General features: G+C 35.2%; 1 protein-coding gene across 2 annotated transcripts in view; it reads left to right on the top strand.

Annotated features, from left to right (window-relative positions):
• The window catches only part of LOC145992000 (sulfotransferase 1 family member D1-like), a 513969-nt gene that overhangs the window by 442953 nt on the left and 57217 nt on the right, over nucleotides 1-13799 (top strand). The window lies entirely within an intron of this gene.

Here is a 13799-nt window from a genome sequence, read left to right as displayed (position 1 = left end):
TATTTGATTTCAAAATAAATTTTATGTAATTAAAAAGTGTCACTTACATCTTTTTCTGTGAAAAAGAAATCAACATCTTCTCTGAATATCATAGGAAGATGTTTCACTATGCATGATATTTTGACTTCTGAAATAAGCGAAAAATTTTAATCAGACACTGAACAATATTGCATATTCAAATATACTAAAACAGTTTCGGGATATAATTTCAGAGATGGGTAGGCCTTTAATTTTCATTATTTTGTGAATATGAAGCAAATAAAGCAAGTATTGACTCGTCTTTCCATTTTCCTCTTCCAAAATCTGCCAATTAGTCAATTATCAGTAGATATGTTCCTTTGTCTAAAAAAAATCAGGTAGAAATGAAGGAAGTGGATATAAACCACACCAATCTACGTTCAGAAAAAAAAATGTACACTAGAATAGTGACACAATCTTGAACAAAGAATATTTGTCTCAAATAAAGAATTCCCACATGTAGACAATATATTGTACTTTGTAGTAGGTTGTTTGATTGATTTGGTTATTTTACTTCACTTTTCTGCCATATTTGGCTAGTCACTAAGATGGCGATGAGTGATCAGTGGCTTGCATATAATGTAACCTACCGAAGCACTGCTTCGGTACGTAATTTGAATTTTGCATAATTTCCAGGATAATTAGAGGTATTTTTGTGGAGCCCGTGAAAGACTGAAATGTTGCAAAGCAGTGGCGTGCGGTGTTTTTATCAAGGCAAGCCTGCCCCTTGATGTACTATTGTTTATTTAAAATTTATATATTCAGTGCTTCAGCCTATCTAAATGATCACCGCACGCCACTGTGAGTGATAGATGAAATTGATGAATGGACACTCACAAACACCTGTGCCCAGCCCAGGATTCAAACCCGGGTCCCTTGTCATCTTAACGCAATGTGCTAACCACTCTGCCACAGAGACTGGAACTATGCAGTATGTAGAAAAATGGAAATAACTTCACGTTCAAAGGTGTTAATAACTTATTGCACATGATCATGTTATTAAAAGTAAGAGAAGGAATCACTAAAAATGTAACCCGTGGTGGAACAGCCATTGAAAAACAAGGCCTAGCTATTGACTGCTAGCCTTGTTCACACCAGAGATCATCCAACCAGGTGCGAGGTAACATGTGGTCAGAATGAGGACTACTGCCCCCCCCCCCTTCTCCTCTTCGACCAAGTTACACTACTCATTCTTAGCTCCCCAATTTCATCACTGGTGTGTGGCAACCGGTTCCTTACACAGGCCACAGGCCAAAATATCTATAGAAAAGTTGGTACACTTCCCCCAGGAGACTCGAAACGGTACACATTTCATAGAACAAGCCCAAAGCCTAATGCCTCAGATCACATGGCCATGGTGCATGGACGGAAGGAATCACTACTAACCCATAAATATTATATCCATAAATATGTTTATATATAAATAGTGTCTAATGTAAAAAAACTGAAAACTCTTATGTTTGATTCATGGTGGAGGAACACTGCAGTGGTTAAGATCTCACTCTTAAACTACAGGTTTAGTCTCAATGAAACAACCAGATCAAAAGGTGAACTTTAAACAAATTTCAACAAACAAAATTTTGACCAAATAATCACATAATTGTAATGATGCAAAAATACAGCATTCAGAACACTTTAAAAGGGCAATGAAAATGCACAGATACTATATAATATTGCATCTTCGAATATACTTGTAATAATAGCAGTAACAGAGTTAGGATATAATTTCAGAGATGGAGCCTAACGGAGCCTTTAATTTTTAAATTTTTGAAAGTATTGTTTAAAGTACTGTCCATGATATTTGAAGTAGGTATTTTCTTATCAAGAGGTACATAAACTCAAAAATGCATACGTGGTGAGAGTTCAAGCTGCATTCCTCACTATGTATATATTACACTCACTATTACATAACACAGCAAGTTTTATTATTTTCATACCTTGAACTTCATCTTCACAGCTGCATTCATCCATTGCCTCATTCAAATCAATGGTCTTGAAATTTTTGTTGCGCTGGAGAATTTCTAGTAATAAATCAATTTTCTTTTCTAGCATTGAATTCAATTTAGACTCAAGGTCGCCATTCAATTCGTCTTCAGCATCGGAAATGATCTGAAACATTAAGACAGATTATTGAAACTGCTTAGTACATTGTTGTTTAAAGTAAATATTTTTCTGGAAGTAAATAGATGTTCACATTGACACACCTTTTTTGTCTAACATGAACAGAACATATATTGTATTAAATAATGTATGTGAAATATGAAGAACACTAACATTCACAACCACACAGTCAATCGGAATTACTAAATTTCACAGGATCAGTTTCTCAGAGGTGGTCAGAATGGAAATCAGTGTCAAAATTTCATTGAATTCCATTATTGCCAAAATGAATAAGGAACTTCATACCAATTATTTCTCTTTCTATTTGAGATATTATATGTTGTTCTTTTATTTCTTGTGTTAATTGAGATGATAATGATGAGTGATAAACTAATAGAATGGTTGATGAAACAGACATATTGATATATTTATGTCTTGAAAAGGATTCAAATCTGGGGCCTTTGTTTCGTAGCATGGTATATCATATCATAACTTCACCCCTGAGGTCAGGGAATTCAAAATTTTAACTGTATTTATAAGGCTATACAGGTATTTTCCATCCCACAATTGGTATTAACTGTTGGAAATAATGCTAAAATTTCTCCCACATTTCAATATTTTCCCAAAATAAAAAAATTGAAATTTCAAATTCACAACTTGACATTATGGGTCTCCTCCGAAATTCAGAATTAACTTACTTGCTCACAGATTACAATCGATAGGAAACTTCTCTCATCTCATACCTTTATAGTTACGTAATTTTCGAAAACATAGTGTAGTGAAACATAGTACAGTTGCGAATCGAGAAGAAAGATTCAGTTGCTCAACTGGTCGATGCCTCATACACAATACCTAAACAAACAAACTTGATAATTTATGACCTTTTTTATTACCAGCAATATTACGTGATATTTAAAATATGACTTCTCACCAAATATTTTCAAGGGGGGCCCCCAAGCCTCAGTATGAGATTGAAATAAGATCTGAGATAAATTTCCCACATTGTCCACAGCTATTACGTTTTACTTCAAAGGGGCCCAGAAACTCAGGATGTTGAGCCCAGGGGCAATTTTCCCTTTGCCCTTAGGTCCAGTAGCCCCAATTCCACCACGCAGGGTGTACAACGTATACAGTGCTCTAAGTGTTCCGATCCCTCCAATCAGCATTCCTTTGAGTGACAAATTTTCAGTGAATAAAGTCCAGTCGCTGCTTAAATCTATCTCTCAAGACTTGAGTCCGCCTCTATTTCTTCGCAGCAGACTACAATTGACCCTTTGATATTAGGTCACCATCGACAATGTAGAGGTCCAGTTCAACCCCCGTATATAAATCACTATTAGTATTAGAAGCGTAATGCGAGCGGCTCTTACGTTGAATCTTTTCCTGACGTAGCCAGAGGATGGGTTTGTGTGCATCCACCTCTCAGTCCAAAAAAGGGGTGTTTAAACAATTTCCCCAAACAGAATTTTTTTTAAATATATGTGTATTATATATAACCTACATTTTAAAAAAATAAACAAAAAAGTTTCAAACAAAAAATACAAAGGATTATGAACAAAATAGTTGGCTGTGTGAAGCCTCCACCCTCTTTAAAAAAGAATCCTGGCTGTGCCACTGTGTTGAAGTAAGAGAAAATATTTCTAATTTCTTCATCCAGTTAGTTATCAGAAATTCAGACAATCCTGATTTAGTTTCGACAAACTACGTACTAAACTGATATATAGCCTAAGTCGATGACAAAAAATGGGGGTGCTAACTATTGTGTGTAACAATAAGTTACAACATAACCTCTGTGAGCTATTTCAAGTAACCTCTTGAGTTGAACTAACCTGAATGTTAAATTAGGTGTTTTAAACATACCATTTTCACAATTAAGAATATAGTGTACTTATTGGAAAAGAATAAAACTTTTAAAAAGGTAATCTGTGGCAATTTTCATGCCGTGAAACAGACAAAATAAAATACAAGTTTTTTTTTACATCTTACATCAGATTTTTTCAACGGAATTAATTGTCCAAAAAAAATGACTAAATAGCAAAGCAATTTTGAAGATACTTACAAATCGGTATTCTTGCATAAATGGAAATTCCTCAATGATTTCCTGAATTGAGGCATTTTGCCTATTTCGTGCATCACGACAAGAACGTGTAAGCCTCATCCTTGGAATTATTTTATTTAGATCCCTCTCTTTCTTGTTATATTCCTCCTTGAGACATTTTACATGAGCCTGCAAACTTTCTGCATCTTCTGCTGCATCAATTGGCTAAAATTAATAAATAAGTAAAGTGTAAACGAAAGTTTCTACCACACGTAATCAATATATAGAACCATTGTTTATAGTGAGTGAATTGCCACACAAATAACACTTCTTTCAATGTACAAATATTTTCCAATGATGATAAATAAACAAAGAAAGAAAACAGAATTTCATTCCTAATTTGATGTTTTCACACGACTATTTCTTTTTTCATCCCACATAGGGAGGAGACGTTCAGTGTCAACACGGGGTCATGAAACTTAAGTAGAGTAGTTACTTTAAAAGAAGGATGAACAAATTGCTTTTGATGATCAGATAGCAGTGACAATTAGTCTCATTGCTTGATCATGCACAGAGTGTAAATCAATGTAATCATGACCCGAAGTGGAAATTGTTAGGTGGGACTTTAGCTGGGAATACTTCTATGCCAAGAAAATAGAGTATTATAGGAAGAGCATTCCAAGACACTGCACTCTCCCATTGGCCATGAGCCGCTGCAAGCTCTGATGTCACCAAGATGACTGTGAACCACATGAAGCCCACGCAGCAATGGAAATGTATGGGAAATATCTTCATTTTTAATTGTTCACGTCTTGGTTCTACCAGCCATTTGCAGTAGGATAATTAGGAAAAACCTATCAAAATATTATGCCATTTAAAATATCTTTATTAATATAAATTTAAAAGAATAAATCTAAAGTGGGAAAATATAACCCCACATACCCTCCGTCGTGGATGAAAGAATAGTCACAAAAAATCATTAAGTGTTTGACTTTCCTTCATCCACCTCATCTTGTTGTTATCACCATTCAGACTCATCTTCATGAATGGCAGAAAAATGAAGTAAAATAAAACAAATCAATACTTTTCTGTGTATGCAAGGGGGAAGGGTTATTGAAAGACGAATTTGAATATCTTGAGTTGATCTTTGATGAGGATGAATGAAAACGAAGGACGAGACAAGCATATTGCTACACCTATGCCTTGCTCAAACTGGGGACTCTGGTTTCCTAGAGTGTTATGTTAACCACTCTGTCATGGAGACCAGTTAAATACAAATAGAGGGATTTACTTTTACCTTTCCGTCCATGTCTTTTTTAAATAATAATTTAAAGTTATAAAAATTTACTAACCACCTCACACAATCAGGTATAAAAGTTGTAAGTATATGGAGGAGTTGATAGCTCCAGGCCTCCACATATACCTGGCCACTCCCCATAATAATATTGTAGCCACAAATATAGCACCTAATGTCAACTTGTTCATGAAGTAAATGCTTTCAAACATCGTTAAGTGCTACAATCAGTGACATTGCATACAACTATTGTGAAACCTAGTTTATTATCAAGAAGTTTGTAATGTATTTCTTATTTTTGACTAAAAAAGAGTGAAAGATATGCATTTATCAGAAAGTGTGGTGTTTCATTATTAACACATGGAAAGCTTGTATGAGAAAGAGTTGATGCACTATTCTTGGAAGTTCATACCCAAAGTTCAATTAGATCTTCTAGAAAAATAAATATTAATTCCATAACAGCTAACTAATATATTTAAAACATGTAATAATGAATTAAAAATAAAAATCAAGAAATAGCAGCAGTAGAACAATGACTAGTGGGGAAAGATTTGTGTGAGGGAAATATTTATTATGAAGATACTAATTATCAATTGTTAATGTTTTCCTCTAGTCATCATTGGTACTACTATTAACAGAACTTGGGCCTCCCCTGTGACATAATAGTAATGTTGTAGCCTTGAAATCAAGGGGTCCCAGGTCCAATACCTGAGAAGTCACATTACACAGTGGTTTGGATCCTACTTTAAACTGTAGGTCCAGTTCTGACTAGCCTATCTGGCAACAACAACTCAAAGCAACTGTACTATCACTAGTTGTTGTAATACAGGCAATAATAGTATTAATAATAATTAATAATGTGCATTTATCGGAAAGCAAAAAGAGCATCTCTCACCTAAATAAAAAGATTAATTCGCCCAGTGATCGATCATGCATGATACCAAGAGATGCTCTTGGCAGTTTGTTGACAATGCTTGACAACTCATAACTAAAATATATTTAAATATTCAAGACAAAATTATTATCTACATTCATAATTCAAGTAAGATGCACACGCTCTGCTATTTCTCTCAGTAAGAAAAGGAAACTAGAGTTGTGAATTACATGATTGGAACCTGAAACATAGTGATCTGAATGTATATGATGCTATTATTTGAATTCATATCCTGAAATTGACACATTATTTCAATGATACTGCAATAATGTGCATGTTAGATTTTTCATATAATCTGGCATTTTGGGAAAGGAAAGCATCCTTGTAGGATACCACCCGAACCAATATCTTGTACAGATGTAACTATAGAGCGACCACAAACAAAAGAACGTTCGGCTAAAATCCTTCATGCACCTTCCCCTTGATCCGTTCAGCTTGGGCCATAAGGAAACATGGTTCACCTTACCCTGCCCCTCCCTGCCTTGCAGGAGGATGGTGCACAGAGTTGCGGGTCTGCCCAGGCTTTTTTGCTTGTGGTTCCACTTAGTATTACAGATGTTATAAAAAAAGTTCACATTTGAAATATGATAAAAATCAAAATCTTTACATGGATATTACTTACTATATGGCTGTTTTCAGTTACTCTTTTCCTGAAGAGATTTTCATCTCTTGGTTTTGTAGATTTTCTTTTAGCATCAACTGATCTTCTCAGACATTTAAAACGATCCCGAAGGCCAAATTTCCATGAATCCTTCAAATAAAAAATTACACATTAAATGATGCAATAAGATCAAGATCTTATTCAATAGAAAATACAAGTGGCCATGCACCCTCCCACATAAAAAAAAAATAACTGAATTGAGAGCTTCATTTGAAAGTCTTTTAAATAATTTGCATTACACCACATGCAGTGTAAGCCACTAGTGGAAGGTGAGTTCATCACTCTTTCTTTGATTGGACATCTTTTGCTCATAGATATCTTAACATCTAGGAAGATTTCCATAAGTAGAAGTCATAATGAAAGTGAAATGGAATTTGCAGCATTAACATTTGCCTCTATGTGAAGAGATTCATGCATGCTATTTTATTTTTTATTATTTTTTTCTTTTTTTTGTTTTTGTTATTTCCTTTCTTCAACTTTTGGCTAATCACGGCAATGAAGATGAGTGATCATTAGATGAATTTAATTAATGTGCATTTACAAAGATCACTTATGCCCAGGCTAGAACTTGAATCCAGGAACTTCAGCAGTATACTTGGCCACTAAGTCAGGCTGAGATTTCTATAATTTTTATTTTATCACATTCAAAATAAGGAAATAATGCCCAAGGGGAGGTTGCCCTCCCTTTAGCCTAGTATTCCTAAAAAAAAAAATAACGTCAAATGTAGGAAAGGATGGCAAAAAGAGGGATGACTACGAAAAATAGTGTACGTAACCCCTCCCTTTCGAAAATCCTGGGCACGCCACTGCCACCCTGCCTTCATGGTAGAAAATTATATTGCAATATAAAGCCAAAGGTCTCAGATTCTAATTCTGGGGAAAATATGGATGCATCGCTGTGGTTGACTCATTATCCATTTCAAGTGCAAATATTTATTATGAAAATACTAATAAAATCCATCACTTCTTTGCATAATTAAAACCACAGTAAACAGTAAAGGAAAGTACATAATGCAGTGGTTCCAAAAGTGTACACCGCAGCACCATGAAACACCATGGATAGGGCTGCCACAAAATGTTCACTGAAATGACACTTACATGTTAAGCCCTCAATGGATAAAAGCATTTTCCTTAGCATTTACGCCATGACCAAATTGCTACCATGTAAATTGAAAAATCTTATGGCATTTCAGATGCCATGGCATATTTCATTACATTTCTCAAGGATAGAACCAGCTCTATCTCCATACAATTTTTCATAGCATAACCAATCAGATGCAACCTCTGGGTCACGAGTGGAGTGCAGATGTAATGGCAGCCACGTGAGATGTAAACAATGCATCACTTAAAATTTTTAAAGCAAGATAACTATTCAACCAAGAGTACTAAGGTTCCCTATTAAATGATTTTAGGTACAAATCAATGGCGCTGCTTAAATACATGCTTGATAGCGTTTACTGTACACGTATGGAAGAATGTTTTATTTTTTTCGATTGTAAACAACATTAAATCACCTAGATGCTATAACTCGACGTGCCTTTCATGCTGTTTATATTATATATTGTAATCACAATGCTTTTATGTAAAGTACTATCTGCTACAAGATTTTTGGGAACATTTACATAGCATTAATGCTAGCAAAAATATTAAAGGAAATGACTTCCATCTAAAGTGGGCCTTAGTTGACACATTGTTTTAGATATGATTGTTTAAAATATATTCTTATTTAATACTTTTTGCACATAAAATGTTTCTGAATTTGAAATATGCGTTTATTTTTTTAACTGAAGGCAAGCAACCTAACCACACTGAGTGTTGCAAGTGCTAGATAAGCCTACAATCTGACTTGGATGCCACATAAAAATCCTGAAACGCTAAGGGCCCACAGAAATGAAAGAGTTTGGGAACCATGACATAATGAAAAAGTGACAGAAATATAAAAAAAACACATTTTGGGGTCACATAACATCTTATACACAGGTAAATTCTGTTCTGAAGATTTAATTAAATAATATTCAAAATGAAGCAATCAAATATCTATACTTACATAGCCATTACCCATCTTGTCCTTTAAGTGTGGATATTGTGTTACCAGTGCACGGGTAACATCAGTGTATTGCTGGGAGTTGGGATACCTGTATCAAAGGATAGATTTATCAGAATTTTTCACAAGAAAAAAGACAGATTTACACAAATTGTTGTTTACTATTATTATTATTTATATTAATTCATTATCATCTACAGCACCAGCAACATCTATGCTTTTCAAATCATCTTTCTCAAGGACATGATGCATGATCATGTGTAACTATTAGTCTCCAGGTTTTATGCCAGCGGACAGAATTGATGTGATTTGAATCCACTATCAAATTGTAGATCCAATTACGTGCACAATAACAAAATTGAACAACTTCCTTTCCCTCCAATCTTTACCAATGCACTGGTAAATTATAACTAATTACTACTTATAGTATTACAAAGAAACATCTAAAAAATATATGTTCATATTGACTGAAGTATAAACTAAATGCTCTTTGTGACTTAATTATTTGAAGAGGATCCTAATTGGCATTTTATGACAGTTAATTCAAAATCTTCGGAAAAGTCAAACACTTAGTCTAGCTTCCATGTAAATATTGAACACACATAATTTTTGCAAACAAATTACTTGTAATGGAGACTTCAAATATGAAAATAATAAGTTTGTCTAACGCAATTTTGGGCTTTAACCTAAACCTCTTTCGCAACTCTATGCATGAACATGGCCCAATAACCTATTATGTAGTCATTAGAAATTTTTAACTACATATGCAAGAATTAATCTATTTGTGATAAATTATTTCAATTCAAATTAATACATTTTCATAATTTACATGTAATATAAACAGGCACACATATAAAATATGGTATATTTTAAGATGAAACTGTGCTACTCACAATGTGTATTTGCATAGATCCTCATGCAGGACCCTTAAAATTTTCCTTCTGATGAATGGTGTGAGATCTTGTTGAGATGATAATGTTTGCTCCAAATGATGTGGAAATTTAGGGAGGCTGTACATTATAGGCCATTCTTGGTAATCATCAACTCTTACGTTCACTAAATTCCTTAAAAAGATAATTTAGATAATAAAAAATATGACACATTGTACAAAAGTACCATCTTTGTTACAGGGCTACAGCCTACAGCTTACACAATATTCACATTTTATCATTTTACCTGCCCTTTCTAAATTTTATTGTAATAATTCTCATTATGAACAACAGGGTTTGAGTCAAACCCCGGACTCATTTTAGTTTATCAATAAAAACAGCAACTCTGTTTTGGGACCTTAGTAAAATAAATATTGAGAATACTATAACGTGCATATTAAAAACACTAAGTTGCTGACCATGGCAGTTCATTAAGTTATAAAAACACTTAACATGGAAATTTTCAAGAGTTTAGTTCTTCGTCTGAGAAATACCCTGATACAGGGTTGAAACGTTACATGTTAAGTGTTTTTATAACTTAATAAAATGGCTTGGTCAGCAACTTAATGTTTTTAATATGGAAACAAGGCTTAATTATATTACAACATGCATATGCATTGATAACATACAAGTGGGCGGATGTAGGGGATTTAGCTAGTTTTCTCCTCTCTCTCCCCTGTCCAAAACCACAAAGGAAAAAATCAATTTCACCACAAATATGCTCTATGCTTCTTCCCATTTTCTGTTATCGCTTTATATATTAAATCAAAAAAGTAGTTTCATGAAAATAAATCAGGACGATATGAACCTCTCTGAAAAATAACTGGAAGGGAAAATTGCAAATATTTTAATTTACTTCAATGCAATGGTGCAGCCAAGATTCTTTCCTGGAGGAGGGGCAGGCTTAATGTAATCAAATATTTTGTGCTTCATCTTTTCTTCTATTTATGTTACACGTACGCATACAGACATTGAAGAATAGTATTTTGGCGAATGTTTAAAGGATAGTAAACACTCCTCTTTGGGACTTTGAGGGGAGTGCAGCAAGGGATTTCAGCCCCAAAAGTTGTCTGCGCAAGCCCAAGATTCAATGGAAAGTCACAGATATTCGACTTCTATTACTTATAGTGACTGCAAGCCCATAGCCAGAATTATAATTTAAATATCGAATAGTGGTAATTAATTTTACATCATTAGCAGGATTAAACAGCGTGTTTGTAGGATTTCAGAGGGGGCCTAGGCCCCCGAGTCCTCCCCCAGGCTGCATGCCTGAGTGACTGGTACATTTAAGCAAACTTGTATTTTCAGTGCTGGTAGTTGAACTGGGCCCCTGGATTGCCTATATTGACTAAGAATTACATGGTCAGTTGAAAATTACCAGAAAGAAATAGAGCAGCGATATGATGCTATTCACTAAAAGCGCGTCATTCAATGAAAGCTTATGTGAATGAGAAACCTTGTAATCTACAATTGTGCACAGAGGCTAATGACTCAATCACTGATGGCCTCCCCTATAGCACAGTGGTAGCATCGTAGCCTTGTAATCAAGGGGGTCCAGGATTAGATTACCGGTAGAGGCACATACTGCTTCTAATCCCACTTTAAACTGTAGGTCCAATCCAAATTAGCCTTATGTGCATAGTGGACTTAAAACACCAACTAAAAAAAAAGACGAGACGTTCCCCTGTTGTGAATCTTACCAGGCTCATATTTGTCCAAAAGCAAGAGAATTGTCAAAATACTATATATAACAGGATGCATAAGTATTACCTGGCAAATTATCCATTATTTTCATTCATTTTTCTGATGATTGTGTTGCAAAGGTTATAAACCACTTCACTGCCGTTTTGTTTCAATTCCTTAACTTCAAACTTATTGCGTACAACTAAGTGCATGAAAATGGTGATAAATAAATTGCCTGGCAATACTTAGGCATCACACGGTACTAGAGGTGATCGCACAAAGATCAGGTATTGTCCTTGACCCAACAATGGCAACGTTAACGAAAAACACAATAAATTTCACTTCGAAGAAAATTAGATCTCTCATAAAGAAATTCTTTGTTAATTCAGACATGAAAGTAATATGTAAACTTACCTTCAAAAACAGCATGGAGGCATTCTAACTTCTTTTCCGTCAGCCACTGCTTAACACGCCCTATGTCCCAGTCTTCTGACACTGCCGCTGCCATTGCTACTCGTAAACCACTGACACAACAAAACAGTTCAGCTCGAAATGGTGAACACCACGATCTATGATCAGACCATAATCCAACTCCTAGTCTGAATGGCACCCTTTTCCTTTTGTTCTGTAAGGGGTGGAAAACTTTCACCAAAAACCTGTCGTTTCATTGGACTCCTCGAAAAGCGCGCGATGGTAACGATAAGAAGGAAGACTGGTGACTCAAACAACGATTTCCTTTAAATAAATCCCAAGTGTCTAAGTGCAGGAAAACTGATTTGCCTATGTCTCTAAAGTACACTAACAAATTCATTGTCTGTAAAATTTGAGTCAAAGTTCTTTCCCTTATGCGAAATATGCGATTTAATATTTCTACAGGATAAAAGGGGTGTCCCTTCCACGTAGTACACCAAATTGTCAACCTCACTTTCATAAAGTACACCCTGGACTGCACTTTGCAGACTAACTAGGCTTTGGCGTCTGGACCTACGGCCAGTACAATTTTCGTAGGACTGTGTACATCTTGTCCTTCTTTGTGCTGAGTGCCCCTTTACAGCCTCAGCTTTTAACTGATGTCAGAATATTTTAGTCTCCGACATTAAAATTGTGTTAGACAAGGTACGGGGCTGAACCCCGTATAATGTGACGGGTGCAAAATAGCCTAACTGCTGACGCACCCAAAATGTTAAATTTCAATCAATCAATCAATTAATATTTATACGTAGTAGTAGAACAAAAACAGTGTCAACCTCTCCTCCACGTGGTATACCCTGTACTTCCATTTGCTGGCTGACGAGGCTCTGGCGCCTGAATTTACAGTCCACATTATCATCCTCTGCAGGGTTTGTGTTTTGTTCTTCCATGTCTGTTTATGACTGTCCCTGCATCAATTTCATGTTATCCCCAATCATTCACATATTTTGAATTACCCAAAAGTGGCAGATAATCAAAGTAAAATAGCCAAATACAATCAAATATATCTAGATAGCCTCATCTATCACGGGTATGTAACTTTGTCAGTTAATACAAGAATCTTTTATGAAAGGGTTTCCAACCTTTGCGTAGTGCTCGTGACCATTTACAACATGTGAGGCGGAGATAAAAGAATTTTACTGCCGATATTGTAACATGACATTCCATGATAGCAATCGTTCTTTACAAATTGTTCGCATGGAATTACCTTCCATTTGCTGGTCTTCTGGAGTTCATACGAATAGTAATGCCTATTCAAACAGTGAGCTCTCAGTATCTTACCACACAACAAGAAAGAACAATTCCACTTTAATATTTTGACAAGTTTAAGAAACAGCGTCTCATCGGAACTTGGCATAATATAGCACAGACCACATTCAAAACTTCCACCCATTGACTTCAGAGAAGTCATTGTCAGAATTTCGTCATCCTCTGTGTGCAGGAAAGGAAGTGCCTCTCGTAAGCCAAAAACAAGATTCATCATTGTAATTTTCTTGACATTTCGTGGTTCATCTTCATGGCTGAATACGTTTTCAGACTGAAACCAGTAAGTTTGCAACCTTTGGTGTCTTGTTGCTAGTGTCAGTTCTACATTCTTGAAGTTATTGACTCTCGAAATAAGTTTTTT

Source organism: Lepisma saccharinum, chromosome 9 (assembly GCF_977018435.1).
Source record: "Lepisma saccharinum chromosome 9, izLepSacc3.1, whole genome shotgun sequence".
In the NCBI taxonomy this organism is placed as follows: Eukaryota; Metazoa; Arthropoda; class Insecta; order Zygentoma; family Lepismatidae; genus Lepisma; species Lepisma saccharinum.
The sequence above is the reverse complement of the archived record's forward strand: the minus strand, read 5'-3'. Positions and strand labels throughout refer to the sequence as shown.